This window comes from Cryptotermes secundus, unplaced genomic scaffold (assembly GCF_002891405.2).
Source record: "Cryptotermes secundus unplaced genomic scaffold, Csec_1.0 scaffold1357, whole genome shotgun sequence".
Taxonomy (NCBI): Eukaryota; Metazoa; Arthropoda; class Insecta; order Blattodea; family Kalotermitidae; genus Cryptotermes; species Cryptotermes secundus.
Window position 1 is genome coordinate 1 of NW_019740670.1, and position 22122 is coordinate 22122.

At 36.4% G+C, this 22122-nt stretch overlaps 2 pseudogenes; both read right to left on the minus strand.

Moving 5' to 3' along the window:
- Positions 1-5247: 5247 nt before the first annotated feature.
- On the minus strand, positions 5248-21287 carry LOC111872587 (annotated as a pseudogene).
- Positions 17191-20681, minus strand: LOC111872588 (annotated as a pseudogene).
- Positions 21288-22122: the final 835 nt, after the last annotated feature.

Genomic DNA, 22122 nt, shown 5'->3' on the forward strand with positions numbered 1-22122 from the left:
AAGTAAGCAGTAATATATACATTACATATGTATTAAAAGCATACATATCCATGGATACTGACCCTACTCACATCGGCCCCTAAAGGTTAAGGAAGCATATACCTCCGTAACATAGATAACATTGCTGACATCCACACTGTAGAAATACCAAAATGCTGAATCATCAACAGTGAACCACTGTGAAAGCCAAAAATCAAGTATTCTCTCATGTATACCACATCATTATATACACCACCAGCTTTAACAGCAAATAATATGCATTTATCTTACACAGTATGTTTATGTGTCTGATATGATTCTCACGACAATCTGCAGTTACTTCCATAATTAATCAGCTGGCCTTTGTTTTTGAGATGTAGTGCATTTTCTGTGGGGTAGGAACTGAATTTTTAAATAGTTGTTTAGATGAACTTGTGGCTTCATATAACAAAATTGTGCAGGCGACAAGCAGAAGTCATATAAAATCATGAGAATGAACATGTTCACAGTATAGGAAAAGGTGAAGCCAGACATAGAAAATATCAGGGTTTAAACTTGGCAGTGGTTAAGCTTACGACCATTCAAGTGACTAAGCTGCAATTGTAGCATAAGGTATGTAAGATAGGCATGATCTGCTTTGCAAAGCCTGTACTGACAGAGGACTTGTATATAGTGCAAAAGGAAGAATTTTCAGTAACATGTTATATGCGCAGTACGTACACTTGACAAATGTGAGTCCTGTTCATGAGACAAACCCATTCGTCCGAGAGGATTTACACAGGGACTATGGCTGCAAGGGTTCAGTTGGAAAGTCTCTGGTATTGTTGGTGCTATACTATTAGTCTTCAATTCTTCAAACCAAGGTGCATCTGTGTATGCTGTGCAACAATAATAAATATTATAGAACAGTTCAACAGGTGTTGTCTCTTCATATAACAGGTATACATTGTTGATGGTCATGTGTCACGTTCTTATACGCTGTTTTCAGCATAATGGAATTTGTTTCTGGTTATTTTTCTTGAGGTATGACTTAGTTGATTCTGAAGTCCAAGCCATAGCTCAAGCAGTTAGTCGCTGGCTTTCCACCGTGGCGGCCCGGGTTCAATCCCGAGTCTGGTAAAGTGGGATTTGTGATGGACAAAGTAGCACTGGGGCAGGTTTTCTCTTTCAGTTTCCCCTGCCAATCTTCATTCCACCAATTGCTCCACAATCACCCTCACCTATCATCTGGGGCTAGTACAATAGGCCAGAAGTGGCCGCAGTACAAGGGACTTAGTCCCACCCCACTAGCAATAAAAAAGAATAGTTGATTCTGATGTTGTGATGGTTATGCTATAGAGAATGAATACTTTAGTCTCTTAATAAACTAAACTGATTTACCAGCAGACATATTTATATATTAGTGACATACACAACAGGATGAATATAGCAGCATGTCATAAATTAGTCTATCAGAACATGAATCTTCTGGATTCAGGGACTCTTTTCCAGATTTGTGAACTAGAACATTTCAGATTGAAGTCGAACACTGAAAGAATATGTTTATGTATATTCTGTAAGGAAGCTAAAACAAACAGTTCACAAGACATGACATTTTATCATTTTCAACTTCCAATTTTTCTGTCTTTCCCCAACTTATATTTTTTATATTTTCATATCTCTGTATGCCCAGATGTAAAATATTTTTGTGTCTCTACTGTTGGATTCATTACGAAGAAAAGAATATTTCACAAGGGTACATACACATAGTTTTCCCCACTCTTTTTGACACCTTCAAGAACTCATGTTTCACAGAACTACAGTTAATCACAAATTTAGATAAATCACATCCACACAATCAGACTCTTGCTTTACAGTGCAGTTAATAGTAGTTTTCTCTGTATGTCATAAAATTCAAAGAAAAACAAAACTGTTAAGAAAATATTTTTTTAAACCAAATGGGTATGATGAGCGGATGAGGGATAGTCAAAAATGAAAATAAAAACAAATCCACCTGGATAACAATTGGAATAAAAACTTCATGTAAACACAAAAGACAACTATATTTGGCCAGTAGGGACAGTAATGATCCAAGACTAAAAAGTCACTACAAAATGTACTGTAAANGTACCATTGTGAAATATTCTTCTGTTCATAATGAATCCAACAGTAGACACACAAAAATATTTTACATCTGGGCATACAGAGATATGAAAATATAAAAAATATAAGCTGGGGAAAGACAGAAAAATTGAAAATTATAAATTGTCATGTCTTGTGAACTGTTTGTTTTAGCTTCCTTACAGAATATACATAAACATATTCTTTCAGTGTAAGTTTTGAGGTTTTCACGGCGATGACAATGAAGAAAGTCGTCTTCTGGGTTTAGGCACCGTGTATTCTTCGTTTTGGCCGACGTTTCGGAGGAACGTAGCGCCTCCGAAACGTCGGCCAAAACGGAGAATACACGGTGCCTAAACCCAGAAGACGACTTTCTTCATTGTCATCGCCGTGAAAACCTCAAAACTTACACTGAAAGAATATGTTTATGTATATTCTGTAAGGAAGCTAAAACAAACAGTTCACAAGACATGACAATTTATAATTTTCAATTTTTCTGTCTTTCCCCAGCTTATATTTTTTATATTTTCATATCTCTGTATGCCCAGATGTAAAATATTTTTGTGTGTCTACTGTTGGATTCATTATGAACAGAAGAATATTTCACAATGGTACATACATATAGTTTTCCCCACTCTTTTTGACATCTTCAAGAACTTATGTTTCACAAAACTACAGTTAATCAGAAATTTAGATAAATCACATCCACATAATCAGACTCTTGCTTTACAGTGCAGTTAATAGTAGTTTTATCTGTATGTCATAAAATTCAAAGAAAAACACAACTGTTAAGAAAATATTTTATTAAACCAAATGGGTATGATGAGGGGATGGGGGATACTACATAATGACATTATGTGATCTATACAAATCACCTAGTGTTGTTCCACTAGTGAAATATAAGTTGTTAAGCTGTATACACAGATCATATGGAGGTGGTGTGAAACATACAAAAACTTTGATAGATTCAGCCACTTTGAAAGCTGAGGAGGTGGGTGCAACAGGCTTAAGATCATGCCTAATGTTGGAATGTAGTGTTAGCAGTGTTAAATCTCTATGTACTCCTACCAGAAAAGTAGGTTCAACCCATCATTATTAATAGCAGCGAGAGCAACGTCATTTGAGTTCTTCCTAAAACTTGTTCCTATGGCACCCACTCTCACTTCTTGCAGCACCACGTAAATGGGGTTCTGTATGGGTGTACACAAAAGTAGTTGGACATTGCTATGTTGATACATCGGAGACAAGTCTTCAAACCCTCTCATTCCTTACACTGTATAGAAAACCACACCAACTGTCTGTCAGTGAAATCTGAAGGTTTGACACCACTAATAGTGGAGCCCAATGTTAAAAATGATCCAAAGCTAATACCATTTTCCAGATCCACAGCCTATTTCCTGAAGATTTATTTAATGTTATCCTTGTATCTCATCAAACTGCTGCTTTCCAAACGGTTTCACAACCAAAATTACATATGCATTTCTTGTGGCCCTTGTCTGAGCTGTGTTCTGTTTGAGTTCACTTGTCTAAAAATACTATTGCTTGTTTACTTGATATTAGATAAAAATATGTTCATAAGAATAAAGAAAAATAGATTAAAAATACAATCAAAATATAATTTATTACCAACAGACATTTACAAAGCAGTGGACATAGACAATTACAGTGACACACTTATAACAGTATTATAACCATGTCAATATATAATCTAGGTAAATATGTGTGTATACTTGTTTTTTTATGTTAAAACAGCACATTTCTTAACAGTATTTTTAAGGGGCATTCTTTGTAACCACATGTTTTCTGTTTTTCTCTAAGGTTTTCATGGGAACAAGTATTTATGCATGGAATGTGACATCGTGCCAGTTCATTATGTCACTTCTCACTAATGGAATTCAGTTCATGCTGATCGCTATAAATCCCATTCACTGGCCATCAGTTTATAGGTGATCATCTTTTCCTGAATAAAAGAAGTGTCACCTTACAATCACAAGTGAAAGAAAACACAGTGGAACCTGCATTTCATGTCCCACAATTTAAGATTTTCCTTCATTTAATGTTCAAATTCACTGCTGCCCAAAATCGTTAAATGCAGGTTTCAATAGTCATGATTAGGATGAATGTTTACCAGTAGCCCAGAGCACTCACATGGTTACAGAATGGGCAGTGTTGCTCACCATGGCATGGGCTGATGTGGATGGTTAACCCTTTAAAGACCAGTTACTATATATGCCATTTTCTCTAACATACTAAAACTTTGCATTCTACCCAACAGGGTGTATTTGTGTTTCATAGGATTACTGCAATAAACAGGAATATTTTCCCTAAACTGCATTAACTGGTTGGGCTTTGCAGGAGAGATGTAATCTGTTTCCTGTCAGGTACGAACCAAATTCTTGTATATTATTTAGAAAAAAAGATCGAGTCTTAAAGGGTTAAATTAGATATGTTTTGTCAAAATTATACTGCATTAAATTGTGACTGTAAAAAATCTGTCTTGGTATTAACACTGGAAAACCAATACACTGCATGAATCCATAAAAATACAACTCATACCAAAGATGTTTCTAATACACCATGTATCTTCGGTGAAACTTAAGACATCCTTCACGGAGCTATAAATACAACTTTCTTCTACCAAAGCACAAATGATTTCCATTATCTTAAATGCAGCATATGAAATAATCATTTGTCTTTCTGCATAAAGTTAACAAAAAACTGATGTGTTATTCCTAAAATAACCTCAGGAATAAATTCCTACTGCTGTCACAGTTTGCAGTGTTCATATCCTGCTTTTGGATTAACACTGCCTTTTTTCTTTCTTTTTTTTTTGTCCTAATTAATATATTTATAGCTTGATAATAACTGCCCATATTTCCCATTTATGAGCTATGATGTTTCTCTATAGTTTTTGTATACAGGGTGTTTCACGACTTTAGGGCATAACTGCAGGAAGTGATTTCCTAGGTCTTTGTGATCAAAAAAGTTCATATAAACATGTGTCCGATTTTGGACGGTTACAGAGTTATGACCATTTTAAACTCAGAATAGAAGGTAACAATTACCGACAATAAACGGAACAAAATAATACACCAGCATAATACATGATACATTTAAAGTATGAATGGAAAGTTAACTTTGTGAAATTACCTTTAATTTGAAGTGATTGGTGCTTAAAACTGATTTTCGAAAATGTCATCGCTGGCCGCAACACAGGCTGCCACTCGGTTGTGAACCGCGCCAGACATACCAATCCCCCCTGCCTTAGGTAGCTCTCAAGTGTTGAGATAACGAGAACGCTCTGTCTGTAGATGGCTAAAAATAGTGACCTGCCAGCTGACAAAACGAGGTTCATACGAGGGTGTGCAGGGGAATGAAAAAACGGTCATAACTCCGTAACTGTCCAAAATTGGACACATGTTTATATGAACTTTCTTGATCACAAAGACCTAGGAAATCACTTCCTGCAGTTATGCCTTAAAGTCATGAAACACCCTGTATTTCTCTCTTGTGCTGTGTAATGGAACATATTCATTCATTCTCTTCTGGTTAAAACATATTGTTTTTACATTGATTTAAATTTTTAGAAGGGGGATTATGTTATATTCTGGTAAACACTAATCTGAAAAGAAGTATTTGGGCATTCATAGGACAGTTTTCATCATATTAGACTAAATTTGCTTTTGTTGTTGAATTTCAGTAACAGTTATAAAACACCAAACTTCATCAATATCAGTTCATCCAGAGTAGAACAGCTACACAATTTAGCCATCAACTATTCTCTAAGTGAAGCAACTCATGAGCTCTTTGAGTAATACCTAGTAGAACCCGCTTCAATACACTGGTTCTGTTCTGATTTCCGTCTATGACAGTAACATATGGAACTTGTTTGAAACCTTCATCACGATGTTTCTCATATTCAGGCCATATACTCTGATCAAAGTAGCCTCGTACATCTGGAGGATCATATGTTCTGACACCTCGTCTTGTCATTGAAAATGAGAAACCCTTCAATAATAAGAATACGAACACCTGATATTTGCTTGTCACCACAGCCATCTGCCATCTTTGTTTCTGATGATGTGTTGTCAGTGTCTTTTTCGTGTGTTGCCATCGATTGAGTTCCGTCTGGTTTGAAATGTACCATATCTTCTGGTATTACTCTGTGGCATCCAGTATTGATATTAAGAACTGTTACAATTTTATCACTTTCCACATAGAGAGGTTACCCTGCCACCCTGTTAACAGACTCTACTAAGCTACTGAGAGGTAAAACAGTTTCAGCACTGTCAGAGAAAAAACAGTTTTCAATAACAACATGCATTTTTTCCATATCCAGGCTCGTCATAATTTCCCAATTAAAATGGTTCAAGGCTGGGATCAGAGTAGGTCGCTGGCTATCTACAGGCAGAAAGAAGTCATCCTGACATACTAAAAATGAACCAGGTAGTTGTTTGTGCAGAGACTATACTAATGTTGATTTGCCACTGCATGTAGCACCCGACACCCCCACTATAAGCCACATATTTATTTTGAATGTATTGCTAACTCACAGCTTCCTCATATGTACGAATATATTCAAAACAGCTCAGAGATGTTCAGTAAACCTCTCCTATTCTTCTTTCCATTTTCAAATATACATTCTGTTACCCTGGTAGAAATACTTAAATGCTAAAGGAATGTACTTCAAACAACGAGCATAACGAGTACAAAAACAAAAATATATGAAATTATTGATAATTCAGTCACAGGTGAATGTCACATATCATAGACAAAATCACAGATGTTGCATTTATTAAACTTTATAACAGAGTTCTTAACATTTCCATTTTCTCTTAGAGTGGGAAGAAAACTATTATATTGGATTTTAGAAACTACTTCTCATGTAATCTCCTTACACTGTTGCATATTCTCTCAATATCTCTTACAGTTCATTAACAAATAAGTATTTCTTTGTTGTGTCTGTTCAGAGAAGCAGATTACAATTTCATTCATGAGGATCTGCTGCACACTGGATATGGTACACTGTGAACACAACCAAGGTACCAGCGAAAGCCAGACCTATGGAGGCAGGAACTAACAGTGCATAATGAACAGGCGGGAATACTCGATTGATGGCATGGTCAGGATCAGAAAACGGTAGCATAATAACCCATGCTGTATAGTAGCAAAAGGAAAGACAGCTTATTATAAGAAGTATATTACCTAATGCTGCATCACTCATTTGTGTCTTTTTTTTTAACTTCAGGTAATATTTGCATACACATATATTCCTTTATCAATTACCTCAAGATTTGTAATAAACTTCAGTTCATTTGGCAAATTTTCTTGATGACAGAAATAAGCACTTGAAGTCCAAAATTTTCTTTGATAAGAGCATTCCCCTTGAATTAGTCACATCACTTGAAACAAAATCAGGACCCTTCATAAAAAGAAGTCTTTAAGCATATGCATTTTCAAAGCACAGATTTATTTTCGTTTATAATCTTCAGAACCATTGAGAGTTCTTCACAGTTTCTAAGCAGAGAAATCAGTAGGAAATCTTGACCTTGTATGTTATGTAGACCTTATCTGTTTGCATAATTAATAACATAATTCCTATGTAAATATTCACTTAGCAACTGTATGGAATTGTGTAATTTATTTGAAAACTGCCTGCTGAGTAATTTTCCTGCTACAGAATACTGAAAACAATTCCACAAAGTTTAACTGATAAACACAACTCCCAACATCAGTTCACAAAATATTCCTCTTCAAATTTCTTAAAATCTTCTTCAGTAAATGCTGTAGATTGTTCCTTTGGTTCAGAAGGGGGATTTTCTTTTCTGCTCTTTACAGCCCTTTCAAAAATCTGAAAAGCATAAGATCATAGTGATGGCATTACAGTTACACAAAATAAGGAATGTAATATATTCAATTCCAAGTCACATTGCGATTGACGGTCTGTCAGTCTGTCCGTCTTGGTGTCAAGCCCCGGCTGGGGCTCATGACCAGATTTTTTTTTTCTTATATGAAAGTTACTGTCCTGTTCATTTGGGGTGCCCTCTCTGACAGTGTTTTATCCATTAGAGGGTACTTGAGACCGTAGATGTTTTAACACTTCGCAGACCGGATGCCTAGGCCTAGGCGATTGGGTTTTAAACATGGCAGACCAGTCGCCTAGATTTAGGCTCTTATGACACATGTTGCAACACAATATTCCTCGCTTTGGTGGTCACGTGTCTGTAAAAGTACTGCGTAGCTGACCTTCGGAATGTTTGTTTTCCGAGTCAGCAACGTGACCACTCTCTATTCCCCTCTCACTCTAAAGAAAAGTCCCTTTGTTCAAGTCGAAGTTTCTATGTGTGAGGCAAGATATTCTCAGTGTCAACATGGCTCAGGGACGAAAGCAGTTGAAGGCCGCGCAAGCTCTCGGAGAAGAAGAAATCTGTGATTTGATCTCCGATGAGTTATCTGACTTGCCAACTGCTTCGTCTTCTGATAGCGAGGGCAGTGTCAGTGGCAGTGACAGGGGACCCCAAAATAATGTGACCAGAAGAGAAAGTGAAAGTGACAGTGAGAGCTCCAATGAAAGTGTGAGTGCTAGCACTGCAGGGACAGCCACATGGGGTAAAGTGGACAAAACACCCACTTTGGGAAAGTTTACTGGTGATCCAGGGGTGAGACAAATGCCATCGGACCCTACGCAAGTGTCTGAAGGAGCTGAACTGTTTTTTGGAGATACTTTCTTTGACACGTTGTGTCAGGAGACCAACAGATACTATCTCCAACACCGTGAAGTGTACGACAACACCTATAAGGTGTTGAAGTGGGTGGATGTCACTTCAGCAGAAATGAAAAAAAAAATTGGCAATAATCATTCTAATGGGGTTTACAAAGAGGGATAATTTGAAAGACTATTGGTCCACTGATCCATTTTTAGAAATTCCCATTTTCAGCAAACTCATGAGTTGTAAGAGATTTGAACAGATATGGTGGTGCTTGCATTTCAATAATAATGAACAATCGACGGGGAAGTATCCTTCTAGGCAGTGCCGTGTGTGCACTGTGCACAAGAAGTGAAGCAAGACTTCCTACGTCTGCAAGTTCTGCATCATGCCTCTTCAGAGAGGGGAATGTTTCCAGAAATATCACACTCTGAAGCACTTCTAGGAGCTCTGGTAAGTTTTCTCCAAAAATTTTAGTTCATAAAATTAATTAGGAGATTTTATATTAATTTTTAAAGTGAACAGTGCACAAGTTAGGGTAGTAGGTTTAAAAACGCCGGTCCCCAGGGTGATTTAAATATTTAAATCACCGGCCCGCGAAGTGTTAATGTGTGAACGTTGTAAGACACAAGCACATGACTGTTACTAACACAGACAGATCATCTTATTAATCACTTATGAAATTAACTTAATATGTGGTTAAAATATGAAGGAAATTTTTGTTAAAAAACACTAGATTTTTTATTACAATTCTAAACAAATTTCTGAACCCACTGCTCACATATTTTGATGTACTAGGAGCTGTAAATTGATTTACTGTTCTAGGGTTAGGAACCATTACAATATGATCCATACAAATTGTTACATTTCATACATAATATAAAAAGGAAGTGTATGCAAAAGCTGCCTCCGTAGTCTAGGGGTAACATTCCCACCTCATGACTCAAGGTACGCGGGTTCAAACCCGGCGGAGGTCGTGGAATTTTTAAGGGCGGAAAAATTCAGGGAACAAGTCCTCTGGGAGGGACTTTAAGCCGTGGGTCCCGTGTCGTAGCTTTACAGTATGTAAAAGAACCTCATGTCTCCAAAGGAGGCCACTGAGCTAAATTAAGAACATTTTCCACCCAACAGTAGTCTCTTAACGCCTCTGGTAGATGGGGGAAGTATCGAGATATCTCTGAGCCAGCCTCGCTGGCTGAGTCGGGACTGATGGTAAGCACCAGTACTGGTAGGGTATAGAGACTGGTAGAAGATCATAGGGGGAAGCACAATAGATCAAACCGGTCACGGTGCATGGGGAAACCCACCCCCTCTAACAATAACAATAACAATAGTGTATGCAAAAGTAATTATCTCTGGCAGTATAACCCAAAAATTCAACATTGATCATATCAAAGTCCACAGCTGGATTCAAGCTCGAGCCAGTCCTGTCCACCTCCCAATGTGTTTTCCTTATTCTCTGTCTTAATATTAATCAGCCTGTCTCCTTTGTCTCAAAAGCAGCCATTTTTTAAAACATTTCCTCATCAAAATACTGCATGTAGTTCTTGTCTCCCCACCAGCTCACTATGGTGTCCTAGAAAAGTAAAGCTGTGTTTTTGATGAGAATTCAAGTTTTTGGTTCCCTAACATATTGTAACATGCATGTCCAAACCGTCACTTCCTAGGTAACGATCCATGTTCCCGCTACAACGCAATATCGTAATTCTAACAATGAGTCTCCACGGCAACGAATAGGTGGAAATCGTGGAGTTCCCACAGTGACAAATCATAGCAATGGGAAATACTGCACTTCCATGGTAACGAGTCAGTCTTAAGAAAGCCGCTGTCGAAGGCAGTCTAGTATTCGCTGAGATATAGTGGAAGCAGTAATTGTGATATTGCAAGTGATAATAATTGTAAAGTGTGTGAGTACAGAAGCGAAGCACAATAAATATTCGCTACATCCTTGACGGCATGAGGTTATTTGTTGCATGACATACCCAACACATAACAACGTATTTTGTATTTTTATTTATTTACCCATTCAAGAACTGATTTATGCATGTCTTACAGGCTTGTAAATACTGATCAAGAGGTTATATGTCTGAAATAGTTATTGATAATGTTACTTTATTTGTATACCTATAAGCATGTTCAGTCCATGTAGCTGATTTAACAATCATTGAACTACAAAATTCACTTCAGAAGGTTCTTCCATCAGTGGTCACTTCAACATAGCACTTCGATAAGTAAAAATAATTGGCCATCACCGTTCTAGTCAGTCATGTGTTCAAGCCCCTGTCTGCATTTTGTCAGTAACCCCCTTAAATCTATAACTTTGGTAGTCACTGCACAGGATTCCTAATATTGTATTGAAGCATCCTGTTACACTCACACGATATATGAGACAAACTCCGTCTTAAGTGCAACAATTTAATTGTAGTTCTTCCTTCTTTCCTTCCTCCACACTACATGTTTCGGCCCTAAACGGCCATCATCAGGTGTATATTCTTACGTAGCTGCTACACTGCCCGCAGTTTAAAATTTAAAACACCAGTCTTTTCAATTGTATGTATGTATAAAATCTTTGTTAACCTACACACATCAATTTGATTTCCAAAATTGGCACTTTTTAAAACTTCAATTTCAAATTAAAATGTCTTTAAACTTTCCGTTCTTTTCCAAATTCTAAAAATTAAAATTTCTCGGGGTACTAGCCCTATGTCTATAGTGCTGCAGCGGCCACTTCTTGTTTTATCGCTGTTCAGGTATTGTCTGTAATATGCAAATATTTGTATTACTATCTTATGTTACGTTATGTTATTCTTATATGTTTATACTGTTATTTGTACTTACTCTGTGTAAGCTCTCCGTGCGTGTGCCGCTGTCTATCTTTAATACATGTGCTGTCTGGTATATTGTGTGCTGTGTTTTATGTTGGTGAGTGTAGGAGGGGGAATGGGTAGTGGGGAGAGGGAGGTACCGTTAGTCTGTATAGATTTCGTGTATCGTTTGAAATATGGGATTGTATGTTTCTATGTGTGTGTCATTCATGTGTAGGCCCTTCTTACTTGTTTTATATATATATATATATGGTATTTCTCTAATGTATTCAAATGTCTACCCTTCTTTCCCATTGTTATAACTTCCATTACGTCTGTTATTGTTCCATATGCATGTCCCATATTTAGTATGTGATTTGAGTACCCAGAATTGCTATTATTATTTCTAATGTATATGTTCTTTTATATCTAGTGTTAAATGTTCGACCCATTTGCCCAATGTATTTCAAAGGGCAATCTACACATTTCATTTGGTATATGCCACTTTTATTGTATTTATCCAATTGTGGTTTTTGTTTGAGTATGTTTTCTATTGTGTTTCGTGTGTGGAATGCTACTTTTATATGCGTGTCTTTAAAAACATACTACATAAGAACAGATATGACACAAACATAATCAAAAGATCGAATCAGACAAAACGAAAACAAAAATCAAACACACATGACGATGAACAACAACAAAAAACAAAGTGGGCCATATTTACATATAGTACAAAAGAAGTAAGAAAAATTCCAAAACTTTTTAAAGACACACATATAAAAGTAGCATTCCGCACACGAAACACAATAGGAAATATACTCAAACAAAAACCACAATTAGATAAATACAATAAAAGTGGCATATACCAAATGAAATGTGTAGATTGCCCATTGAAATACATTGGGCAAACGGGCCAAACATTTAACACTAGATATAAAGAACATATACATTAGAAATAATAATAGCAATTCTGGGTACTCAAATCACATACTAAATATGGGACATGCATATGGAACAATAACAGATGTAATGGAAGTTATAACAATGGGAAAGAAGGGTAGACATTTGAATACATTAGAGAAATACCATATATATATATAAAACAAGTAAGAAGGGCCTACACATGAATGACACACACATAGAAACATACAATCCCATATTTCAAACGATACACGAAATCTATACAGACTAATGGTACCTCCCTCTCCCCACTACCCATTCCCCCTCCTACACTCACCAACATAAAACACAGCACACAATATACCAGACAGCACACGTATTAAAGATAGACAGCGGCACAAGCACAGAGAGCCTACACAGAGTAAGTACAAATAACAGTATAAACATATAAGAAAAACATAACGTAACATAAGATAGTAATATGAATATTTGCATATTACAGACAATACCTGAACAGCGATAAAACAAGAAGTGGCCGCTGCAGCACTATAGACATAGGGCGAGTACCCCAAGAAATTTTAATTTTTAAAATTTGGAAAAGAACGGAAAGTTTAAATATATTTTAATTTGAAATAGAAGTTTTAAAAAGTGCTAATTTTGGAAATCAAATTGATGTGTGTAGGTTAACAAAGATTATATACATACATACAAGTGAAAAGACTGGTGTTTTAAATTTTAAACTGCGGGCAGTGTAGCAGCTATGTAAGAATATACACCTGATGATGGCCATTTAGGGCCGAAACATGTAGTGTGGAGGAAGGAAAGAAGGAAGAACTACAATTAAATTGTTGCACTTAAGACGGAGTTTGTCTCATATATAGGATTCCTAATGTTTGCCGTGATATGAAATACATACATATCTTACCTGTAAGGATTACTGTTGTATAATAAATAATGAAGATAATTTTACTTGTAAAATTACATCTGTAAAAATCAAGAAATTCCAAGAAAAATTAATAAAATACTAACTTTGTTAGCTGCTGTAGCATCCAAGCAACTTCTGTCTCCCAGTCTCTCTATAAAATGTACATTCCCTTCAGTGCAGTCTTCATGCACAGGTAGTCTCATGAGTAGCTCTTCTACAGACAGCTGCATTCCACCACTGGTTGCAACTACACAGTACATAATTTGCAGTGCTGTGTGGCTCGTAATTAGATGAGGATTCATATGAAAATACAGTACACACACACTTATTCATGCTTGGATTATTCAATTTGATGTTTATCCACGTGCCTTTTTAGGGGCATTATCAACCCTGCAGAGCACCTGTTAAATTTACTTAATCCATCTGCCTGTACAAATAAACCAGCTTGTGAACCAGTCAATGGATATTCTTGAAATTTTAAATTGGAGAATTTTTAAGACATACATGCATTTCTGTGCACAGCTCACGTATAACTAGTTAAATATCTATTGGAGCAAAAAATGTTTTGAGTAAAAGTTGTTGAAAAAATGGAACTTTTCCTTTAAGCTGTATGGTTTTCAAGGCAATGAAACAAATTGGACACTATACATACATTTCTGGATTTCCATAAAATGGCTTGGATTATACATGTTTCCCTATTACTCATTCAACATTTCCCCTTGGGATTACTGAGGTTTTGGACTTTGCCTGGCAATCCTGCATTACACACCATTGTCAGAACCCTTTCAAATCAATTTTTTCCCCTTCATTGTATGAAAAATCAGAAGTATACTGTATCATGCTTCCATTCATTTACAGATGCAATTTGGAGGAGAATTACCCTGTGATTATGCCAGGTTGCATGGATTTGTGATTGGAAATATTCCATCTTTCTGAATGATGAATTCATATCAAACTAGAATATGTCTTTATGTTTTCTGTTAGGGTTCAACTTCAATCATGAAGATGGCTGAGGACCACGTTTAGTATGGCTTCAACCCTTTCCCTCTGAACATACCACTGTTCCCTTCATTCACTGCTAAACTTCACCTTTGCAGACTAACACAGCTGGTGCAAAATTTTTTACTACCTCCTTGTGTATCCAAGGAACTTACAAAACGTTATCGCCTACTTCCCGAAACTCTTGGTCAATAACACATAGATCAGCACCATCTTTTCTAACCTCATAACTGCTAAAATACTTTCTCAGTGCCTCCTTTTATAATTGCATGGTCAATAAAACATTTTTCGTCACCCCTTTTCCTGACCACTAGTACTGATGGCGTGAGAGAAAGCAGCCAATAAAATATTGCCAATATATTAACATAAATTAAGGAATTATAAAGATTGAAACAAAGGCGATCAATTGAAAGCCATGAATTTCTTCTCAGAAAATGAAACTGCCCCAAGAAAGTGAGGAACTCTGTTCTTTTAAATAGAGAACTAAAAAGAGTTTTATTACATTGAGTTTCTGCGTTCCTTCTGCAAATTTTTCTTTAACTTACTTTCTGTCTTGAGTTTCCTTTGCAGCACCGCGCAATTTTTCTTCGTCCCATGCAATTTCTTAGTATCATTTCCCTTTCTGGACTTCTCACATTTCTCCCCTAAATATAAAAAGTACGTACAGTTTCATGTCAACCTATATTCCTTCATGCTGTGTTGAAAGTGTGAAGTTCTGCTGCATTCTCAGTGATCAATTAATGTTTGCTGTGCAGAGTACATCCATATACAATTACAAAATTAACCCTTTCCACTCCAAAGTCAGTGAAAAATTACTTCACTGTGACAGAAGAATTATTTGTACTGTAAGAAAATTTCAAGCAGCACAGATTGCACTTGGACCAATAGATAGTATATGAACACAGACATGCTGACAGTGAAGTAGTACATACTTCTGAAATAGTTATATGGTTAGAAGTGGTAAAAATTTGGAAACTAAATATAGCAGACTTACTGTCATATTCAGGAGAACTGACATCTGGATCTTTACATAAAGCCTTTGAATTATGTATGTTTCAATAATACATTTGTTTAACCATCACATCTGTGAGCAGTAAAAATTTATCAAGATTTTCTTCAGAAATTACAATGAATGCCTGAATGGGAACATCTAAATGTGCTTTAATGGCACTCAACTGACATGTTGGAAAATGGAAAATTAAAGAATAAGTATGAATAACATGTTTCATGGAGGGCCTGAGGGAAATAACGAGAAACATGCTGGCTAGCTGGTTTCCTAATCAAGTTTCAAAATGAAATACAAAGGAAAACTGGCAACTACCACAATGAAACTTTATCTATCAAATAACATTGCTCTGGCTGCTATTAATAATGATGGGTCAAAGGTGTCTGTCAAAAAGAGTGGAGAAAACTAGGTGGTATGTACCCTCGTGAAATATTCATTTGATCATAATGAATCCAACAGTAGAGACACAAAAATATTTTACATCTGGGCACACAGAGATATGAAAATATAAAAAATATAAGTTGGGGAAAGACAGAAAAATTGAAAATGATAAAATGTCATGTCTTGTGAACTGTTTGTTTTAGCTTCCTTACAGAATATATATAAACATATTCTTTCAGTGTTCAACTTTGATATGAAATGTTCTAGTTCAGAAATCTGGAAAACAGCCCCTGAATCCAGAAGATTCATGTTCTGATAGACTAATTTATGACATGCTGCTGTATTCATCCTGTTGTGTATGTCACTAATATATACGAAGGGGGACCCAAAAATAACCGGTAATGACCTATTGCGCGCGCATGCTTTGTAGTTACGAGTTGTGCTGCTAGGTGGTGTTAGCTGGGGGTCTCCCGCGACTGTTAGTGAGCTGGCGTCAGTCTGAGTTAAGTGGTTTGTCTGTGGTGCTCTGTTGTGTGCGTTCCTGTTTCAACCCTTTGGCGATTAGTGAGATGGCCGACCAGAAGGAACAAAGAGTGTGCGTGAAATTTTGCTTTCTGTTAGGGAAAACTGCACTTCACTCTTCAAGTCGCGGCAAACATTCACGCGGTTTTCTCTTTGGTCATCTCCGAGCAAGTGAGGAACAAATTTTGCAGACACCCGTCTCATGTGCAAACCTTCGGTTAAAATTCGCTGGACCGTGCTCCATGAGATGTTCGTTTCCTCAGAAAGTTGGTCAATGGTCTTTCGACGATCTTCATCAATTGCACGTTTGATTTTGGCAATGTTTTCGTCATTTCTTCCTGTTGAAGGACGCCCGGGGCGTGGCATGTCTTCTGTTGACATGTTGCCAGATTTGAAACGGGAAAACCACTCGTAGACCTGTGATTTCCCCAAAGCATCATCATTAAAGGCTTGCCGAAGCATCCCAACAGTCTCGGCTGCAGTTTTCCCTAACAGAAAGCAAAATTTCACGCACACTCTTTGTTCTTCCTGATCGGCCATCTCACTAATCGCCAAAGGGTTGAAACAGGAACGCACACAACAGAGCACCACAGACAAACCACTTAACTCAGACTGACGCCAGCTCACTAACAGTCGCGGGAGACCCCCAGCTAACACCACCTAGCAGCACAACTCGTAACTACAAAGCATGCGCGCGCAATAGGTCATTACCGGTTATTTTTGGGTCCCCCTTCGTATATATTAGTGACATACACAACAGGATGAATACAGCAGCATGTCATAAATTAGTCTATCAGAACATGAATCTTCTGGATTCAGGGGCTGTTTTCCAGATTTCTGAACTAGAACATTTCATATCANCATTATGCTAAAAACATAGTGTATAAGAACATGACACATGGCCATCAACAACGTATCCCTGCATAACATCAATATCTACATAAAAGGACCAAGATTCTAAACATCCCTATTTCATCCATTAAAACATCAGTGACCGCCGATACCAACAACATACACTCAGACAACACCCATGTCCCCCATAAGAAAAAAAAAGTGTGGAACATATTATCACCTCCACACAAAAAAATTATACAAGACAGTTTTTGTAAAAATTAAAAATAACAATTATACACAAGATTTACTATTGTTCAGCAAGTATTTTAGTATATTTAAAGATCATAATCTTATGTAAAAACTTTGTATATGAAAAGACTTAGTAATGGATCCATTGTGTAATGCAGGTTAGTAATGAACATGGATGCATTTTATTGTTTATAAATGCCTGATGACACTCGTAAAGGACCGAAACATGTTGTGCTGAAATATTTTAATAAGCCAAACTGATCTATCAACAGTTTGATTCTATAATTTACTGAAAGTATAAAGTTGTTGTGAACAGACATTTTTACATATTATGCTGCTATAAGTTGGTTACAATGTATCCACTTGAATCTATTCATTTATATTGTCTATTGTCGCACAAACTCCGCGAAAACACAAGTGTCATTCTTGGAACATTCTTTTCCCTTCTCAATTTGCTTTTCAATAAATGTGATCATCTTCTCTTGATCATCTCTATCCAACTTCTCCTTGTGGACAAGAGCTTGCATTGCAACGGTTTCTGGGCCACGGTCTATATAATGTACATACCATCCTTTTTCAATCTCATCCACAACGCACTTTCCCTCCCTTTCAAGCTATATCACAGTCTGTCAATGTTACCCACTGCATAGAATTGATACGCAAATGATGACGCCCAGAGATATAGTCCTGGTATACACGTTTTGTACCAAACTGACGTTTTAGTAGTTCCACATAACCGTTTTCAAATTCTTTGGAGAAATTATTAATGTACTGCCATTATAAACATAATATATTAAATAAATTTCAGTTTGGTTTTAAAAAGAACATTCTACTAATGACGCTATTGCTACAGTTATTGAAAATATAATAGATAACTTCAATGATAAAATAAAATGCAACTGCATATCATTAGACTTATCAAAAGCATTTGATTGTATTCAACATAATATTCTTATGGATAAATTACATAAATATGTTCATGGTACTCCACATGTTAATTAAATCCTATCTAGCAAACAGAACACAACAAGTGAAAGTAGCACATATAGAAATCAACCAAATGAAGGAACAATTATCGAGTAGCCTTCCAATTAAATGTGGAGTCCCTCAGGGATCAGTCCTTGGTCCATTACTTTTTTTTTATATATAAATGACTTTCCTCACCTAACACAAGATAGATCTATAATATATGCAGACAACACTTCAATATTGAATATGGGACAAGCTATAAATGAACTCCAATATATAAATTGTCAATGAATAATCCGTCGAGTGTAACAACGTTCTTAGGTCACTTATTTATTTCACTCGCCTTACATGTTTCGGTTCAAAAGAACCATCATCAGAGAAACGTTACAAACACATGAAACCACTGGCGTTGTATTGTACACAGTATGTAAGCTGCGTGATCTGCTACTGATGTCGGAGTGTAAAAGCACAACACTTTCTAGTAACGTTGAATGCATGTACACCTCTTGCATTCCATCCAAAGAATGCTCTCAAATTGAGCCGTCAATGTTAAAATATTTAAAAGCTTAAAACATTTGAAATAAAATTTGGCTCCTTCTTGTTGATTCGTCCCGGTGATGGGAATCGTCAACTTGAGGTTGTGTATGCTGGAAAGATATTGTATTATATTAGGTTTTATATATTATTATATATTTAATTTTTATATTCCCTTAGTGTTGTATTTGTTCCCATCACCGGGACGAATCAACAAGAAGGAGCCAAATTTTATTTCAAATGTTTTAAGCTTTTAAATATTTTAACATTGACGGCTCAATTTGAGAGCATTCTTTGGATGGAATGCAAGAGGTGTACATGCATTCAACGTTACTAGAAAGTGTTGTGCTTTTACACTCCGACATCTGTAGCAGATCACGCAGCTTACATACTGTGTACAATACAACGCCAGTGGTTTCATGTGTTTGTAACGTGCCTCTGATGATGGTTCTTTTGAACCGAAACATGTAAGGCGAGTGAAATAAATAAGTGACCTAAGAACGTTGTTACACTCGACGGATTATTCATTGACAATTTGTGATTGATAGTGTAAGGGACCAAATATGAAACAATCCAATATATAACTTCAACTAATATTAGAGTTGTGAAGAAATACTCTGAGATGATGATTTATTCATAAACCCAACCAAAATGCACTGCATCTTTTTTCAGACAAAGCAATGTAGGCAAGACCATAATTATAAAATGGAAATAGAGAATGTTAAAAGTATAAACTTTTGGGGGGTAATAACTGACAGCACCTTGAGCGGGGATGTTTATATTGATCGAACCTGCAGTCAAATTAGCCGCAACTTATTTATAATAAACAGACTTGCTAAAATACTCGACCTAAAGGGTAGAATGTTATATTATGGTTTGATCTATCCCTTTCTAACATATGGAATTGTAGTATGGGGACACAGTGCTAAGGCAATTACTAAAAGAATTTTTATTCTTCAAAAAAGAGCAGTATGGTACACTGCAGGGCTAAAACCTTTAGAATCGTGCAGAGATAGTTTCAAAAAACTTAAGATTTTAACAGTACATTCGTTGTACATACAACAAACCATCTTATATGTAACTAATAAGTGTAACTGCACAGTAAATAAACAAGTACACACACACAATACATGAAACAACAATGATTACCATAAATAGGTGCTTAACTTAGAACTTTATAATAGTAAACCTTCAGTTGCTGGTTGTATCTTTTATAATAAATTACCTAATAATATAAAACAACTTGAAAATAAAAACCAGTTTATAAGGGAACTGAAGAATTTACTCATTAATGGGTGTTACTACTCAACTGAAGACTGTATGAATGATAAATTCTTAAATACTGGATAATGATACATGCTAGACGTAAACGACCATTACATATTGTGTTAGTTTATTGGTTAAGAATTTATTGTATTCTTGCAAATTTATATCATGTGACATGTCCTACATCAATGTAATATGATCTATAGGATGAATAAACATGAGTGAATGAATATTTGTCTGCATTATCAGCAAACAGAAAAAGTTGCCGCTAATGAGAGTGACATCATATGGCATTTTAAACCACTCTCCTCACGGCATCGCTTCTGGCACATTTGACAATACCAACGAAGTTTCTGTAGGCCCTTCGCCTTTATTTTGTTGGCAATATATTTGGGGGCACTCACTTCATGTTTCCCCATTATGTTTACTATATGTTAGATTCTTTGTAATACTATAACACGACGCCAGAAACCCGGAATAGTTGAGCTGTTCCTAGGATTGTCTGCAGTTGCGTACCTGCTGAATCGACAAGATCCAAACTTTCTCGAGCCAACGCAGCTGACATTTCATAAAGCACTCATTTATGTAAGATATATAAAGCTATAAAACTTCTTTTGTACGTTTATAACATTTATACGCACAGAATTAAATCAACTTCTTATTACTATTATCCAACTATGTCAGTGAGTGCAAAAATACAGATCACCATGCATACCAACCTCAACAGTTGCGTTATATAAGAAGAATTTACGTGGGTAGTTTTGTCCACTCACGAATATAAAAGAGAAGTTTTGGGACGTCTTTATTCAAACAGAGGTGGTTATGACATACATGCGATTTAACACCGTGTAGTCCGTTGAAAGTAAACCGACGTTTTGGAGAAACATGCCAGGATCGATGAATTAGCCAAGAATGACAGAGTGAAACAATTAGCATTGCTACCTCCTTCATGTACCTCCGAAACGTCCGTCATTCGACGGACTACGCAGCGCTATATCCCAGAAGACAAAACTCTTTATAATCACCTTTGTTTGAAACTAAAATCGTACAATATCTCGTTTATTTTCATGAATGCACATATTTAATTCAGTAAGTTATCTGCGGAGGTAATCCGTGACTTGGTTCTGCGGCTAGTCTCTAGAGCCTCTAGAGAGGTCCAGGAAAAGCTGCGCAGTGGATGGGCAGGTCCATTCGTGAAAGTTGAGGGGTGTTGCGATTACTCATTCGTCTGCATTCACTGCGAGCAGACGTCACATTCTTCCTTGTACAGTCAAGTTAAAAAGTTTTGACTCTTGGAGTCTTATTTGAGTGTATTATTCTCTATTTACTGTATTAATATTTTATTTTATTGTTTATTTTTATTCGTTGATTTTCTTTTTTGTTTATTTATATTTGTACATTTTTTCTATCTCCTTTAACATGCCACCTACACGAAGTAAATTGAGTGGAAAAGTGTTGCATTCACAATCAAGAGAAATTGTTAGTAATGTATATAAATATATGAAAGAGGCTGGCCCAACAATTACACTGAAGAACATAGGAGTGGAAGTAGCAAAGGCAACAGGTGTATCGGAAAGTAGTGTCAGAAGAATAATACGAGAAACAAAAAAATATCGAATCTGGGTCTTCCACTTCATTTTCGACACCCCATAAAGAAGGACCTAGGAAATCTCCACTAGCCACTTTGGACGACTTTAACGAGTCTGTGGTGCGAAGAACAATTAATGACTTCTACATAGTCGAAAACAGAGACCTACCCTGAAGAAAGTTCACGAAAAGTTGAAGAAAACGTTAGATTTTCAGGGATGCATCTCCACGTTAAAGAAAATTATTTTGAAACTGGGGTTCCGCTGGAAGAAAACAAAAAATAATCAGCAGATACTGGTGGAACGATATAATATCAGAGCCGAACGTCTTCAGTATTTGCGGCAAATTAAAGAATATAGG